The following is a 17,971-nucleotide window of genomic DNA, read 5'->3' on the forward strand; positions in this document are numbered from 1 at the left end:
AGTTCCACACATATGTTAGACATTTGACTTACAATAAAGATGAACTATAGGAAGAGGAAAGAACAGCATTTATAAAATGATGGCAGCATAAATTGGATATCTATTAAAAAAAAAAAACACCCAAAGATTTTGACTCCTTCATCACATCATACAGAGAATCTATTTTAGGTAGGTGGTAGTGTTGGTGAGGATATGGAATAACATCATTGTGGATTAAAAACTGTTAAATACTTTAGAAAATTGTTTGGTAGCATTTAGTAAAGCTGAACATATGCTTCACCTATAGTTTAGCAGCACTACCCCTGAGTAAAATCCAGAAATGTGTATAAATGTATACAATAGGTACATATTAATATGTTCACAGCAACATTATTGAAATAGCTCCATGCTGGAAACTACCAAGTAATCCATCAACATTAGAATGGATAAATAAATTGTAATATATCCACAAAATAATAAAGTATTAGATCACAAGAAAGATAGACAAATGTGTACACAGAACAATGTGGTTGACTCTCAAATATATGAAATTAAATGAAAACAGCTCAGCCATTAAAGACAGCATACTGATTAGCACTGTCCTGATTTTATTGAAGACATTTAGCTGAAGAAAGGTGACACACATCCAATATTTGTTAAATAGACATGGTGTCACACCATGAAGATTCAAAGTAGCAATAAACAGCTGGACATGTGTGTTGGGCTTTTGTCCCCTAAGCCTAAGATATTGATGACTATACTTCCCCCCACCAAAGAAAATGATATAATTAAATATATTATACATGTAAGTATGGAATAGAAGAAAATAGATATCCTTTATGTTTCCTTACTCCTATAATCATCAAGTAAGGTACAACCAAAAAATTTCTCCTTCAAAATAAAAATAAATAAATACTGAATAATTAACATTGTTTGGGGGATATATAAGTGTGTGAAATTATATAAGTTTCTTAGAAACAGAGGAGACAATAGCATGGGAAGATATATTTTACTTAATGGAAAGAGAGACATTTGAAATGTTTCACCTGGGTGGCTCAGTTGGTAGAGCATCTGTCTGGCTCAGGCCATGATCCTGGAGTTTCAGGATTGAGGCCCACATTGAGCTCCCTGCTCAGCAGGGTGCCTGCTTCTCCCTTTCCTCTAACCCTGCTCATTCTCTCTCTCTCTCTCTCTTGCTCTCACTCTCTTGTTTTCTCTAAATAAATAAATAAAATCTTAAAAAAAAGTTTCAACTGTTCTCAAGTTCCTTTGCATATTTATTACAATCTTGATAAAGAATAGCATAATATTTTTAAAGAATTATTAATTTGACAAAACACAAAGTTTAGACCATATGATGCTATCTAAATGTACAAAAACAAACGTGATGGTAAAAGTTCATGAACCTATGTCAGAATATATCAAAAGACAACATATAAAATTGGGTGTTGCTGACATATAATAAGGTACATTGGAGCATATAAAAACTGTTGAATAGATGTAAAGATATAAACTTATGCATAAAAAAATCAATTCTATGTGTGATGTATAAGAAAATCTGAAAACAATCAGGAATAAAGGATTCCAAAGATTTTGATGTGTGAAAATATAATGAAAACACCAATTGTTTTGGTCATAAGAGTTGAAAGGGAATTACAGTTATGTAAAGTTTTAGTTTTTCCAAATATATCATTGCTATTTAGTTTTGCATAGAAAATTTGAAAATGTATAAATTAACATACTGCATTGATCTTCATAAAGAAAGAAAATCCTGTATGCATGATATTCTAGAAAAAAAAATTAAAAAATATGCATTACATGGTGATCTTGGGGAAATTGAAAACCAATGATAGATTGCTTAAAGTGAATTCTAAGAAAAGTCTAACATTTTTAGTAATTTACATCTTCCAGTTCCCTGGTGACCACACCACCTAGAGATTATTTGGTTTATTTTGATAAAAAATACAGCGTTTTCAATCTTTTTAATCAGTTAAGACATGCCAGCATGGTGTAATGGTAAGTGTCCCAGGTCAGAAATCAAGACATTAAATTATATATGGTTCTAAATAAGTCCTTAAATAATTGTGTTTCGATTTCCTAATCTATAATTAATGGAGATGGATTTGTGTTTTTCTGCCTCTTAAATACTGATACCAGCTAGCCAAAGACAGGTGACTTGGGGAAATCTGAGCATGCTCTGAACTCTTATGGGACTTTTTTTTAGCCTCGTTGGAATTTGGTTTGCTTTCCTGTGAAATGAAACAGTTGTAATAAATGATGCTTAAGATTTTGTCTGTCTCTAGTATGCCATGTATCTATTTTGCTGCTTCTAACTGACAGGTGATTCATGATATAATCGCTCAAATAGATCTGTGACATTTCAGGATCAAAAAATTATGAAAGCATAACTAATATAACATTTTAAAACATTATCACTGTTTTTAAAAAAGATTTTATTTATTTATTCATGAAAGACACAGAGTGAGATAGGCAGAGACATACACAGAGGGAGAAGCAGGCTCCTTGCAGGGAGCCTGATGCAGGACTCGACCCAGGGACTCCAGGATCACATCTTAAGCTGAAGGCAGATGCTTGACTGCAGAGCCACCCAGTTGTCCGACAGTATCACTTCTTAATGTCTTTTCTTCCCTTATCCTTCCCTCCAGTTTGTAACCAAAGGCACTTTCTCACTTAGGCAATTTTATGTCTTTTATATCATACATATTGAACCAGAAAAGAAATAGCCCTTTCCAAAATCTAAACACATTGAATAGATTCTTCTCTTGTTTTTCCTTTGTCAAGCTGTTAAACAATTTGTCTCATCTTAAAACACCGGTATTAAATTATTGATGTGTGAAACTGTCCATAAAGCACAGAGATGTGCTGATTCTTATATACTTTGTAGGTTTTTGCTAATGTTGCTATTGGATGGAGTACCTAATTTCCACTACTCCAAGGGTAGGGTGTGGGGAGGGCTTTTGTAGGGGTCCTCAGTAAGTCATTGTGACAAAAATTATTTTGAACTGAAGGCATGTGTGTTCCTGAAATCCCTAGCTGTCAACTTGCAGAGCTTCTAGAAAGAACACAATTGTTTTAAATTCCTTCCCCAGAGCAACTGTAATCTTCTCTTTGCAGAGAGGAGCAGTCAGCACCACACACTACTATCACATCTCCCTTATATTCTCATAAGGACCCATTTTACTTCCAAAATTTGTTTTTCTATAGTACCATTACTACCCCCCTGCAAATAAGTCATTTGTTCTCCTGGAAGTATCCCTCTGGTCCTCCTTATCCCCTATTGAGATGGTATCTAAGCACCAAATTTGAATCTCCTCATTGAGTCACATGTCTTTTGTTGATCTATTGTCAGTTTAATTTGCAAGTTCCCAGAGAAGAACATAACAGGATGGAGGAAAAGTTTCTTCTCCCCAACACTTGCTATCCTGTGGGTCTCTTGATTATTATGTAATTAGTTGGCAGATCTGCAATCTCAGTACAGGAATGCAATTTCTTTGGGAACTTTCAGTGTCTTGAGAGAAGAGTTCTCAAATCTCAGATTTTAAGTCATATCCCTGAGATGGAGAAGGTGAAAAGCTTCTCACCATTTACTAGAGTATCTTTAACTTAATCCTCCTGTTCTTATTTCTGTGCTAACCCCTTTCCATTAAGTGTTCTTGATGTTATTGAGCCCAGAGCTTCTCTGGTTAAATTTCTACGAAAGTTAAAGGGCTGGTGGATCTCCTGTGGAAAGCGAGGGTTAGTGAGCTTATACCCTACTCTTTATTGGATGCCTGTGACCCAACTTTTCTACCCTGACATTCTCTTTATTTTTGAAGGAGGTTTCTTTCTTTCTTTCTTTTTTTTTTTTTTTCCTCTTCCCATTTCTGTGCTATAAGTTAATGAGATTTCAGAGGGTAAGGAGGTCCATATTGTGATGATCCCTCCAGGTTAATAGTGTTGGCTATGGTAATCTCAGTCATCAGTCAACCTCTCCTCCTTTTTTCTTTAAAAAAAAAAAATCAATGTAAGAAATTAGGTAAAATTAGAGAATTTAGGGGAAAGACTTTGAAATGGATGAAAAGATTACTGGGTGTCTTCAAAATAAAACTAGGCAAAGTTTGTGATCCTGTGGAATCTCTGTGTCTTTCACTGTTTTTGAGCTCTTCTGTAAATTGTCAAATAATGATATTAATACAAATGACCTGCCCATAGGAACGCAAATTTCCTTGGAGATAGGGTTGATTATTGCCTTGTTGATATTGGCCAGTTTTGCACCTATAGAGAATTTATGTCAGTATTTTTCTCTACTTAAATACATGTGTGCTTTTTGGATTCTCCTTTGAAACCCTTGTAATATCTTACTGGTCCTCACATTAATGAGTTAATATTTGACACATGGGCCTTTCAAATTTATATGAGTCATCATTTTACATTTACAAAACTGTCCTTTTAAGTATGAAGTTTATAAACTATGAAGTCCTAGAAAAGTAGTTTTTATTATTATGGTTTCAGGAGAGTGAAATTTTAGTTTTATATTTCAATTTGCAAAGAGGGAACATGATTTAAGAAATAGTGACTATGGGGGTGCCCGGGTGGCTCAGTCAGTTACCGACTCTTGATTTTGGCTCAGGTCATGATCTCAGGGTGATGAGATTGAGTCCTGCATTGGGCTCCGTGGTGGGTGTGGAACCTGCTTGGGATTCTCCCTGTCCCTCTGCACCCTCCCACCATGCTTGCACTCTGTCTCTCTCTCTCTCTCAAAAAAAAAAAAAAAAAAAAAAAAAAAAAAGTGACTATGGAAGAGCTAACATAAATGAAAGTAAAGAAAGATTAAGAGAACAAATGGAAGCTGCTTTTCATGGAGACATTAGATCAATGCCCTGACCTTGGTAGCCAGATAGGCATCGTTTTAAAATGTAAACTTCAGGAGTTACTGACAGAATGATAGTGGAGGGCTATCCCCTTTAAGTGTCAGTTTTCACAAATGTAAAATAAAGATGATAGTAAAAATCACTTCAAATTTTTGTGAGAATAAATAAAATAATCTCTGTAAATTACTTGGCAAAGAGTCTATTATGTAGTAAGCATTCAATAGCTATATCAGATACTAGATATCTATGCTCAGAGATATGGGAAGCTAATCAATTTTTGTAAATAATCACGGTCTATCCTATTCTATTCTATTCTATTCTATTCTATTCTATTCTATTCTATTCTATTCTATTCTATTGCTTTAAGTTGGCTCCACACCCAACTGACAGCCATGAGATCGAGAGCCCTATGATCCACTGACGGAGTCAGCCAGATGCCCCAGTAAATTTTAAAGGTAAAAGGTCTGTAGTATTTGAAAACAACTTCTAGGGATCCCTGGGTGGCGCAGCGGTTTGGCGCCTGCCTTTGGCCCAGGGCGCGATCCTGGAGACCCAGGATCGAATCCCACGTCGGGCTCCTGGTGCATGGAGCCTGCTTCTCCCTCTGCCTGTGTCTCTGCCTCTCTCTCTCTCTATCTGTGTGTGACTATCATAAATAAATAAAAATTAAAAAAAAAAAAACAACTTCTATCATGAAAATATAAAATATAACTATAAAATATGGCCTTTTATGCTTCTGCATTATCAAAATAATATGAATATTACACATCAACAGGAAATTAACCTATTTTTTAAAAAAGATTTTATTTATTTATTTGAGAGGGAGAGAGATCACAAGCGGGGGTGGGGGGGTGGGGGAAGGGTAGAGGGGAGTAAAGGGAGAAACAGACTCCCTGCTGAGCAGGGAGCCCAATGCAGGGATGGAGTCCAGGACCCTGGGATCATGACCTAAGCTGATGGCAGATGCTTACCTGACTGAGCCACCCAGGCACCCCAGGAAATTAACCTATTATGTTGAGTTATTCTTCCCTGCCCCAAAATGTTAGCCATCAGAATAATCATAATTAGTTTAAAAAGAAATTTTTATATTATATGCTTTTTTTGGGATTTTTGGATCTTTTCTGTGAAAGATAATACAAATTTGCCACTCTTTTGTGCAACCTTCTTCAACATTTTTTCTCTTATAAGAACTCCTCACATTCTTCTCTCTCAATTTCTACTTTCTTTCCTGTACATTGACCTTGAACAATGGTATTAGCTACTGCTTATGAGAGGAAAAAACCCATCAACCTCTCTTAACTGAAAGGATTTTTGGTGCTGCTATGAGAGATAATAGTTGTGAAGGTGTTTTGGCTAATGAAGCATAGTCACAGATATACCATAAGATGTTCTTGTACTGGTTCCTGAAAAACAGGTTGCTCTTAATTATTAAAACCTCATTTCCTGTTGTTGATAATTCAAACACTACTTTTTTCCTTCGTTTTCCAAAATGTGTGATTGCTTTTATAAAAATTACAGCTTTAACAGAGGGCCAGAAAGGAGCTGGGGTAAAGAGGAGAGGAATGGAAAGGAGAGACTTTTTTATTTTTTTTTAAGATTTTATTTATTTATTCATGAGAACACACAGAAAGAGAGAGAGAGAGAGGGAGAGAGAGAGAGAGAGGCAGAGACACAGGCAGAGGGAGAAGCAGGCTCCATGCAGGGAGCCGGACGTGGGACTGGATCCCGGGTCTCCAGGATCACGCCCTGGGCTGAAGGCGGCGCTAAACCGCTGAGCCACCTGGGCAGCCCAAAGGAGATACTTTTGTTAAATTTTTACTTGTTCCCTTCTCGGTAAGTGGTCTGTTTTGGAGGGAGGTTGTAACAAGGAATGTGATGGGTTGCTACTTATGGTTTCAATTATTTCTATGTCACTGGTTGTTCCCATTAGCATAAATAAGACAAAATGAGCCATTTTCCCTCTGTCCTGATGTTATGAATTCTGAAAAACAAAAACCAAAATGATGAAGGATAATACAAAGGGACAGTGAAAATGCTAGCATTATCTATAACAATTGTTTTGCTTAGGGTAGTGCTAAAATAATTTTTACCCTGAATAGTTCTTGAGGGATTGAAGAAAAGCTAGGCTGGCTAGGGACACAAACAAAATATCAGGTTTGATTTTTTTTTTTTTAAGACTAACTTTTTATCTTATTTTATTTTTTTAATGAGACTAACTTTTTAAAGTGACTGTAGTCAGATACATACTGTCACCATGTTAACTTGTTCACTGTTCACCATAGAAAGTATTCTCCATCCCACACACCCTGTTTTTCCTTTTTTGACAAGACCTGGACAAAGAATTTTTAAAAGAATTGCTTCAGGTAGCCTAACTAATAAATTGCAGAGCTGATATTTGAACACAGCTCTGTATGACTTCAAAGACAATGTTCTTCCTAGAGCACCAAGTCAATTTAAGAAGGAAAAAGAAATGTAGGCAAGCCTTGAACTTGGCTTGAGAAAGCAAGACCTGAAATCACAAGAATGAGTGAGATGTATAGTCTTTTGTTTCGTTTGAATTTTGAAGAAGAGGATTAAGTATTATTTTTTCATGATATTCTTCTCTAAGACTGATTAAAATAAATATTCTGTTCTTCATAGCTGAAAAGTGGAAGTGTATTATATCTGGTGCATGACCAATCATTTTCAGGCTCTGTACTGGTAGTGAGATTACTTTTTCTGGTGGTTCCTGAAGAGTATGAGATTCTTCCTTGTTTCTGACTGGAGCTATTTCAACCATCAGAAGTGACTAGATTTTCCCCTTATTTTCATCTAGAAATTTCATTGTCTTTGCTTTTATGTATAAAACTATGATCCTTTTTGAGCTAATTTTTAGGGATATTGTTAGTTAGAGGTCAAAGCTAAATTAAATTTCTACTTGTTTTGTTCTTTGACAAATTCGACTTTTCAAAAGTCATAGTACTATTAAGGGGTGGAGCCAGCACTAATTGCAGAATGTCTTTGTAATCTGTGCTCTAGGCCACTACAACCCTACCTTTTTTCACTAGATTATTGATTTAATTGTAAATAATTCTTTTTTCCTACTTGTTACAAATGTCACTCTATTCTATACTAACTCATAAACTTGGCTTTTCCTAGAATTTTACTGATTTACCTCTAACCAGTGATTTACCTCTAACCACTGATTTATCTCTAACCAATGCTAGGCTGCTTATTCTTTTAAGATGGTGGAAGAAAATACTAGATTTATTTTTAACAGCTTTCATAATGTATAATTGACGTACAATATGCTGGATCTTCTGTTCTCTCTCATCTGTGTCCTGTTCTGAGGCAACCATTGATCTGCTCTGTGTTATCATCATAAATTAGTTTCCATTTTCTAGAATAAGAATGGGAGGGCACCTAGCTGGCTCAGTTGGTAAAGCATGCAACTCTAATTAAAATTAAAATCCTCCTTCCCACCGTCAACTATTTTTAATTCGTTTGTTTTCTCATTATGGAATTTTGAAGGCTCTTTATATGTCCTGGATTCAAGTCCTTTATCAAGTAAGTGATTGTGTGCAAATATTTACTTCCAACCCATGGCTTGTCTTTTCTTATTTCTTGTAAGAGAAGAATTTCTTAATTTGGAAAAGTTCAGTTTGCCAAATTTTCCTTTTTTGGTTCTGCTTTTGATGTTGATCTAATAAATCTTTGGCACACCCAAGGTTGCAAAGAGTTTCTCTTAAATTTTCCTTTAGAAATTTCAGTTTTAGTTTTATATTTAAGTCTGTAATCCAATTTAAGTTAATTTTTATATACAGTGTGAAGTATGGGTCAAAGTTAACATTTTTAATTGATGTCTAACTATTTGAGTCTCTTTTGTTGAAAAGACGAGCCTTTCTCCATTGAACTGTGTATGAAACTTTGTCAAAAATGAATTAATCATATATGTTCTATTCTGTTTCTGTACTCTCTTCTAAACCATTGATATATTTGTGTAGCTCAAGGCCAATACCACACTGTCTTGGAGACTAACTTTAAAATAATTTCTAAGTTGCTTGGCCTTTTCTGAGTCCTTTGTATTCCATATGAATTTTAGAGGGGTGCCTGGGTGGCTCAGTTGGTTAGGTGTCCAACTCTTGGTTTTGGCTCAGGTCATGATCTCAGGGTCCGGGGATTGAGTCCTGAGTTGAGCTCCACGCTCAGTGGGAAGTCTGCTTGAAGATTCTTTCTCTCTCTGCCCTTCCCCTGCTCTCTTTTTCTCTCTCTCTAAAATAAATAAACCTCTAAAAAATAATTTTAGAAACAACTTGTCAACTGCCTTAAAAATTTCTGCTTTCACTACATGATATACTATGTAGAGAACCCAAAATACTCCACCAAAAACTTGCTAGAACTAATAGAGGAATTCAACAAAGTTGCAGGATATAAAATCAATGCCCAGAAGTCAGTGGCATTTCTATACACTAACAATGGAACAGTAGAAAGAGAAATTAAGGAATCAAACCCATTTACAATTGCACTCAAAACCATAAGATACCTAAGAATAAACCAACTAAAGAGGTAAAAGATTTGTACTCTGAAAAGTATAGAACACTTATGAAAAATATTGAGGAAGGTACAAAGAAATGGAAACACATGCCATGCTCATGGATTGGAAGAACAAATATTGTTAAAACATGTATGCTACCCAAAGTAATCTACACGTTCAATGCAACCCTATGGAAATGCCACCAGCATTTTCACAGAGCTGTAACAAACAATCCTAAAATTTGTATGGAACCATAAAATACCCCGAATAGCCAAAGTAATGTTGAAAAAGAAAGTCAAAGCTGGGGGCATCACAATTCAGGACTTTAAGCTGTATTACAAAGCTATAATCATCAAGACAGTGTGGTACTGACACCAGAACAGACACATAGATCATTGGAACAGGACAAAGAACCCAGAAGTGGACCCTCAACTTTATGGTCAACTAATCTTCAACAAAGCAGTAAATAATAGCTAATGAAAAAAAGAAGCTCTTCAACAAATGGTGTTGGGAAAATTGGACAGCCACATGCAGAAGAATGAAACTTGACTCTTTTCTTATACCATACACAAAAATGAACTCAAAAAATGAACTCAAAATATTAATGTGAGACAGAAATCCCTCAAAATGCTAGAGGAGAATCGACCCCTTTGATCTCAGCCACAGTAACTCCTTGCCAGCCACATCTTCAAAGGCAAGGGAAACACAAGGAAAAATGAACTATTTGGATTTCATCAGGATAAAAAGCGTAAAGAAAACAGCAAAGAAAACAATCAACAAAACTAAAAAGCAATCTATGGAATGGGAGAAGATATTCACAAATGATATGTCACAAAGGGCTAGTATCCAAAATCTCTAATGAATTTATCAAACTCAACACCCAAAGAACAAAAAGTCCAGTGGAGAGATGGGTAGAAGATATGAACAGACATTTCTCTAAAGAACACATACAAATGACCAATAGACACATGAAAAAATGCTCAAGATTACTCAGCATCAGGGAAATACAAATCAAAACCACAAGGAGATACCATCTCACACTGGTCAGCATGGCTAAAATTAACAAGTTAGGAAACAACAGATGTCAGCGAGGATGTGGAGAAAGGGGAACCTTCTCATACTGTTGGTGAGAATGCAAGCTGGTACAACCACTCTTGAAAACAGTATGGAGGTTCTTCAAGAAGTTAAAAATAGAATTACACTATGACCCAATAATTGTACTTATATGTGTTTATCCAAAAAATGTAAACATAATGATCCAAAGGGGAACCTATACCCCAATGTTTATAACAGAAATGCCCACATGTCCATATGTCCATCAACAGATGAATGGATAAATAAGATGGGGTGCATATATATGGATATATAGTATTACTCAACCATCAAAAAGAATGAAATCTTGCCATTTGCAATGACATGGATGGAACTAGAGAGTATCATGCCAAGTGAAGTAAGTCAGAGAAAGACAAATGTATGATTTCACTCATGTTGGAGTTTCAGAAACAGAACGGATGAACATAGGAGAATGAAAGGCAAAATAAATATAAAAACAGAGAGGGAAGCAAACTATAAGAGACTCTTTTTTTTAAAAAAGATTTTATTTATTTATTCATGAGAGAAAGAGAGATAGGCAGAGACACAGGGAGAGGGAGAAGCAGGCTCCATGCAGGGAGCCTGATGTGGGACTCAATCCCAGGACTCCAGGATTATGCCCTGGGCTGAAGGCAGGAGCTAAACCACTGAGCGACCCAGGGATCCCCAAGAGACTCAATTATAGGAAACAAAGTGAGGGTTGCTGGAGGGGGGGCTCCTGGGGGGATGGGGTAACTAAGTGATGGGCATTAAAAAGGTAACTTGATGTAATAAGCACTGGGTATTATATGCAACTGACAAATCACTAAATTCTATCCCTGAAATTAATAATAATAAAAATGTTAACTAAATTGGATTTAAATAAAAATTAAAAAAATAAAAGAATAAATTGATGGTTTTCATTATGATTATGATTGCATCATATCTATAGATCAATTTAACACATGTTATTTTAACAATATTGATTTTTCTGATTCATTTTCATTTATTTATGTATTTTTAAATTTCTTTTAGGAATGATTTATAGTTTTCAATAGAGAGATCTTTCATCAGGTCCATCCCAAAGTCTTTCATATTTTTGATGCCATTTTAAGTTACTGCTCTTTAATTTCAATCTCTTATTGTGCATTGCTAGTATACAGAAATAAAATCCGCTTTCATGTTGATCTTTTATCCTGAGACCTTGTTGAACCAATATGTTTCTGTATATTGTTTTTTAATCTAGTCTGATCATCTCTGTTTTTGATGAGGGTATTTAGTCATTTCCAATTTAATGTATTATCTATATGGTTGGAATGATGTCTGCTATTTTGTTTGTATGTATGTATATATGTATGTATGTATTTATTTTATTTATTGTTATTTTGTTCCTCTGTGTCTCAAGTATGTTTTAAATTATATATATACACACATATATATTAAGATACATATATATGTAAATATGTATTGTATACTTAATCTTATGTAATTTCTCTGTTGATTTTTCTTACCATATTGTACTGTATAATGTATATACTATATTTTAAATTATTTTATTTCTTACCCTTCACTTCCTTGAATAGATCTGCCTTAATATTCTTGGCATGCTCAGTTATTAACTGAGAACAACCCTGAAGAAGTGTTGCCTCTGTGCAAGTACATCAGCAGATTTCTGAGGGCTGGGGATTCCCAGGTGGCTCAGCAGTTTAGCGCCTGCCTTCAGCCCAGGGCATGATCCTGGAGTCCTGGGATCGAGTCCTACATCAGGCTGGCTCCCTACATGGAGCCTGCTTCTCCCTCTGTCCCTCTGCCTCTCTCTCTCTCTCTCTCTCTCTCTCTATCTCTATCTCTCATGAATAAATAAAATCTTTAAAAAAATAGATTTCTGAGGACAAAGCTGGGGCCCTCACTACCTTTGTGGTCAGAGATTTGAGAGGTATATTCATTCGTCCTGCAGAGCCAACCTCACCCCTGTATCACAGTATAAGAAATATCTATAAGAAGAAAGGTAGAGTGATGGTAGGGTTATAGATTGAAAGCTTGCTTATGTTCCCTTTAAATTCACACATTGAAGCCCCAACCCCTGATGTGACTGTATTTGGAAATAGGGTCTATATGGAGATAATAAGGTTAAACTAGGTCATAAGAGTGGAGCCTTGATTTGACATAAGTTTCTTATAAGAAGAGACATAAGAGATCTCTTTCTTTCTATGTGAGGACACAATTAAAAGGTAGCCATCTGCAAACTAGCAAGAGGGTCCTCATCAGGAACCATATCAGTGGGCATCTTGACCTGGAACTTCTAGGCTCTAGAACTGTAACAAACTAAATTAATGGTGGCTAACCCACTCAGTCTTTGGTATTTTGTTATGAGAGGTTTGACAGACTAAGACACAGGGTTTACCTCACTTTTTTCTTTTCTTGGGGATCCTATCATTTATGTCTCATGTCCTATGTCTGGTAATGATATTTTTCATATATTTTGTTCAATTTTCTAGCTTCATGTGTGTATGGTAAAAGGGTATGCCCAACTGCAGTAATTTCATTGTATCTGTAAGTGGAAGTCTTTAGTAAAGTATCTGCTTCTGCTTTTGGGTTGGGCAATATACATAGCAGCAGGAGGACTTGAGCCACTGCTTCTAGTTTTAGAATTCATTACCTCTTTCTCTGGACCACAGCAATAACTTTCCTTAAAGATTGTCCACCTACAGGAAGCCCTAAGATAGTTCTTGCACATCTCCTTCCTGTCCCTCTTCATATATCATTCCCACATTTCTGTTTATAGCTTCCATGGAATGCTTCCCACAGTACATACTCTAACACAATATATCTGTAAGGATTCATGAAAACAGACGTAGGCTAAATATTTTGAGAAATCTGTATTACAATTCCTTCTTGGTTGTTCAAAAAGCAAATTAACATATCTACAGGTATGAAAACTCTTTTCCTTCGACTTATCATATTTCCTTGTCTTCGATGATGAATTTTATCAATATTGTATGAAATCTTTATTTTGCAGAATGCTATGTCAGTGGAAGAATTTAGAGGTGACATAGGGTTAGTTTAACATCTGATATTCAGCTATATTCAGCACATATTATTTCTTTGATTAATATTAGAGTGAACTTTTATAATTTCAACATTTCACCTCAATTATGAAAATATTATTGCAGAATCAAACGAAATGATGCATACTAAAGTGTCTGACGCATATGTAGACACTCAACATGTAGTTCCCTTAATTCCACCTTTATTTGTCAAATATAAAGAAGTTAAAAAAATTAAGTATAAAATACATTATCCAAATGTCATGCACTTTTTTATGTGTCATTAAAAAAAAAAAATCTGTGGTTCTAACCAAGGGGGACCATTCTTTTTGTTGTTGTTTATGGTGTGTTTAGCGTCTGGCAACATGTCTCTATCACGTAACAAATAAATGTTTTAATAAACATTGGTCTTAAAATCAGGTAGCTTAATCCTTTTTTTTTTTTTTGGTATTTATTGCTCTATTCCTGTATAGTAAATTTTGAAAGAAGTCTAATTATAGAAATTGAAGTATATTTTTTCCTTCCTTTTACAAAAAGAAATTTTAATTGATCTCTGTGGAATTTGAACAAGTGATGGAGCTAAATATAATCTAATACTGGAGACTCATTAGAATAATTTAATAAAGTTTATTGCCAAAAAATTTGTGCAACATCAGAGTGTGCTTCAGCAGAACACTGAGGATGAGGAGTCTTGTGGTGTAGAGTCATGACAGGTCCACACTTGTGGGGCAAGGGACAAATCCTAATCCTATGAAGCTGAACACGCTCTGCCTCTGAACCTACTGTCCTCTACTAGTAGTTCCAGAAAAGATCTGAAATATTTTACTTTTTCTCCTATCTGTTTGGTTATTTGCATATTGACTTCAACATTTGTGAGACCCATGGGATAGAAGTTAGGCTTTCTTTTTGTTAGCTTTCCTAGGCATAACACAGCACTTGACAAGAAAACAATATTTAGTAGATGGTGTTAATTTAAACATTTGTCCATGCCCTGTCACATTAAGACTAGTATAATTTGTCACTAAAACTTTGTCTCAGCTTCACATTTGCTTTACTTCAACTAGAGATCTAATAATAAAAGAAAAATTTTACTCTATAATGTCCACTCTAAGTAAATTGAGAACAGCAACTATATCGATGTATTTCCCCAGTGGTTGAGCATCTGCGTGTGGCTCAGGTTGTGATCCCAGAGTCCTGGGATGGAGTCCATTAGGCTTCCTGAGGGAGCCTACTTCTCTCTCTGCCTATGTCTCTGCCCTTCTCACTGTAACTCTCATGAATAAAGAAATTTAAAAAAAATCTTAAAATAAATAAATAAATCTTTAAAAAATATAATAATTTACTAAACAGATCCAATGGGATATGTACTTTGGCAGGCATTGTAGCCACAAAAGTGAGAAAGCTCATGATAATAATTCGGTTGATAGATACACAGGAAGTCAGTGGTCATCTGGATAGGTACTATGATCATAGCAGTGCCATGTTCAGTGGGAAGGTCTAAGTTGGTCTTAAGGGTCCACACAGAATCTGCAGAGGATGTACCACCTTCGCTGAGCTTAGGAGATCCACAGTATCTCTGTGTATGTGTGTGTCTGTGTGTGTGTGTGTGTGTGTTTTAATGTTCTCAATTATAACTTGAAATCAAAAGCTAGAAGTAAGTCTCTGAAAAACAAAACAAAGCAACTGGCAATATTTATAATGATTCCAGTGGATTAAGAATGACCATTAGATGTTATTTAAATGGAGAACACTCAGATATTCTAAACCCTTGTAATTAAGAATCGATAATATAAAAGCATTGATGAGAATTGAGTAGCACTGTTATTCATTCCTCCCCATCATCACAACCACAAAGTTTTGTAAAATTCTACTGACTGATTTTTAAAATTATTTTTTAAAATTTTGACCTCTATAATTAATTTGAAGGTGAATTTGTTTGGAAACCTTGATTATATACTTTTAGCTTGTCATTGTTATACTGTGGAAAGAAGCATGATGATTTTTACCTTGAGCTAGGATGTTTCTGTGTACTGATGCAATATGCTTACAAATTACATCAGTAGATAATGGGCTGTGAAGAAAGAAGTATAAATTAAGTCTAATGATGCTTTTACCATTAGTAGTCTATAATTACTTCTTTATAATTTCGTTCATTTAAATAAATTTTCCCAACTGCTACATTCAACACTTTGTGCTAGGTAAATGGACAAATAGACAAGGTCTTGATGTTTGTATAGGATGCTCTAATTTGTATAAACTTCAGTTTGGATCTGATGACAAATCTATTAAGCAACATCACTTAATTATACTTCTTTTTGTTTTGATGTTGAACCCATGATGAGAAAAGCCTTGGAAGCAAAAATCTCATCACAGGCTTTCCTCCTGACCAAAATGGAAGTGTACTTACTCTGTGACATGATACAGACATTCAACAATGAAATGACCCCAAAACAATTGCCCTCAGAATGTTTTAATTCTATGGCTTTTCTTGGGTCAAAACCCAGGTTTTAAAAAAATAACTCAAATCAGAAATGTTAAATGTAATTTTGAGAGGCATGCTTATTAAAATAAATGGTTAAGAAATGTGTTAATTTGCACTTCTTGTTTTGTTGGCCAGGAAAGGTCATACATCTTGTTCACATACTAATAAGTGTTATTTTTCCTAAGAAATATTGTTTATGAGAATATATGACCAATGAATTAAAGTGTTATAGAACATTACAGATATATCAATGTATTCATGCCACTACTTCTTTTTTTTTCATGCCACTACTTCTGTAAGAACTTTGCATTTGTTATAGAATATAAATTTAAAAAAAAGAATATAAATTTCTCTGAGTTTACACTGATTTTAGAGTTTTTTAGCTAGGAGATAACTTATTATTTATTTGCCTACTTCCCTAACTGCCATCTGAAGAAACAAGTATGGCAATGTGGCTTGTGCTGGGTTATAAAGCTAATGAATGAGCCATAACAATTGAGGTTCCTAGGACTCTAGACTCCTTATTAAGCATTCCTCTGAAGGCCAACCTGTATCAGAAAGTTCATTCTTTAAAAATTCATTGGTACACAAAAGTGAAATATAGTTGAAAAAGATTTCCTTGTTTAAACAATGCATCACACTGCCCACAAAATATTTTAACTGGAAGCCTGTTCAATGATCTCCTGCCATATGATGCTGTCCTGATTTTTGCAAATTCAACTGAAGTCCTAAGTAGCTGTGTTACTCACTCTGTAAAAGCAACAGGCATGTCCCTATTTGGTAAGATCCAAATATTTTATGAGTGAGCTGTATATCTATCATTTCTAAGTGCCAGTCAGTTCTCTCTATTCCTTGACATGCAACAGCACTTTGTTTTTCAAGGAATAGTATGTACAGGATCCAAGACCCTCTCCTAAATTTCCATTTTATACCTTCACCCTCAAAGTGTTGGCGAACATCAATAATCAGCCTTGGCTTTCTCTTGCCTCAGTCTGGAGGTAGCCTTTCTCTGGGAAGTCCCTAAGAATGAAATGGAGTTGCCAAGTGAAATTAAACTTGTTTAACATCCTGGTCTTAATCCCTTTTGCTCACACTCTGGCACTTGTTATTCTCTTTCCCCCCCCCCTCAACTCTATTTATCTTGAAAGACACTGAAGATTTATAGCTTGGACTTTCTTAAAATGTACACAAATTTTTTTTTTGACATGACGGTATTACAGAGCCATCATGGTACGGGTGGCAATACAATTCTACATTTCTTGGTTCCTTTTGCTCTATTCATTGTTATGTTTTCATTTCTTTTGTTATTAGTGATATGGCAACAAATAGATTCCTCTTCCCTTGGTGTCTGTCAGTTATCCTTCAACTCTCTGCTTCTAACTTCTCTTTTCAGATATTGTAAACTGAAAAGCTACAAACTAAACATGTGTCTTTACTAAACTGGTAAAGGAAGTATCCATATGATTGTACATGGTACAGGTAGAAAGATGCATGGATTTTGGGACTGCTATTATAGAAACTCAAAGTCCCTTCTTTTAAGATCTGGGTATAAACTGAGCTGTGGTGCATCGCACAGAAGATTGAGCCAGATTAAATGGAATCACTCAGCTTTCTCTGTTTCCTGCATGTATCTATTTGTTATAATTCAAACATGTTTCTCCTGAGAGCAGAAACCAGACGTTGGTCTTCCTCAGTGTCCATAGGTGAACATAGCTCAGATCAGAGTCTTAAAAGGCACGTAGATTGGCCTGGTAGTATATATAGTGATTATGGCCAAATCAAATTTCCAATCTATTTTCAAAAAGAGAAGCCCAGCTTTGGTTGAGCTAACATCTGAAAGCAGGTGTGAAGAGCAGGCAGGATTGGGGGAGCAACCTTGAGTGGGAGCAGTAGTTCAGGTGTTGTACAGAAAATCTCTCAGTAAGCAGAAGACTTCAAACATGGGGATTTGGTATAAAGCTGTTCCCCCTGGATATACAGACCTATTATCTATGAGTAGAGTCAGTTT

The sequence above is a fragment of the Canis aureus genome, chromosome 4 (genome assembly GCF_053574225.1).
Source record: "Canis aureus isolate CA01 chromosome 4, VMU_Caureus_v.1.0, whole genome shotgun sequence".
In the NCBI taxonomy this organism is placed as follows: domain Eukaryota; kingdom Metazoa; phylum Chordata; class Mammalia; order Carnivora; family Canidae; genus Canis; species Canis aureus.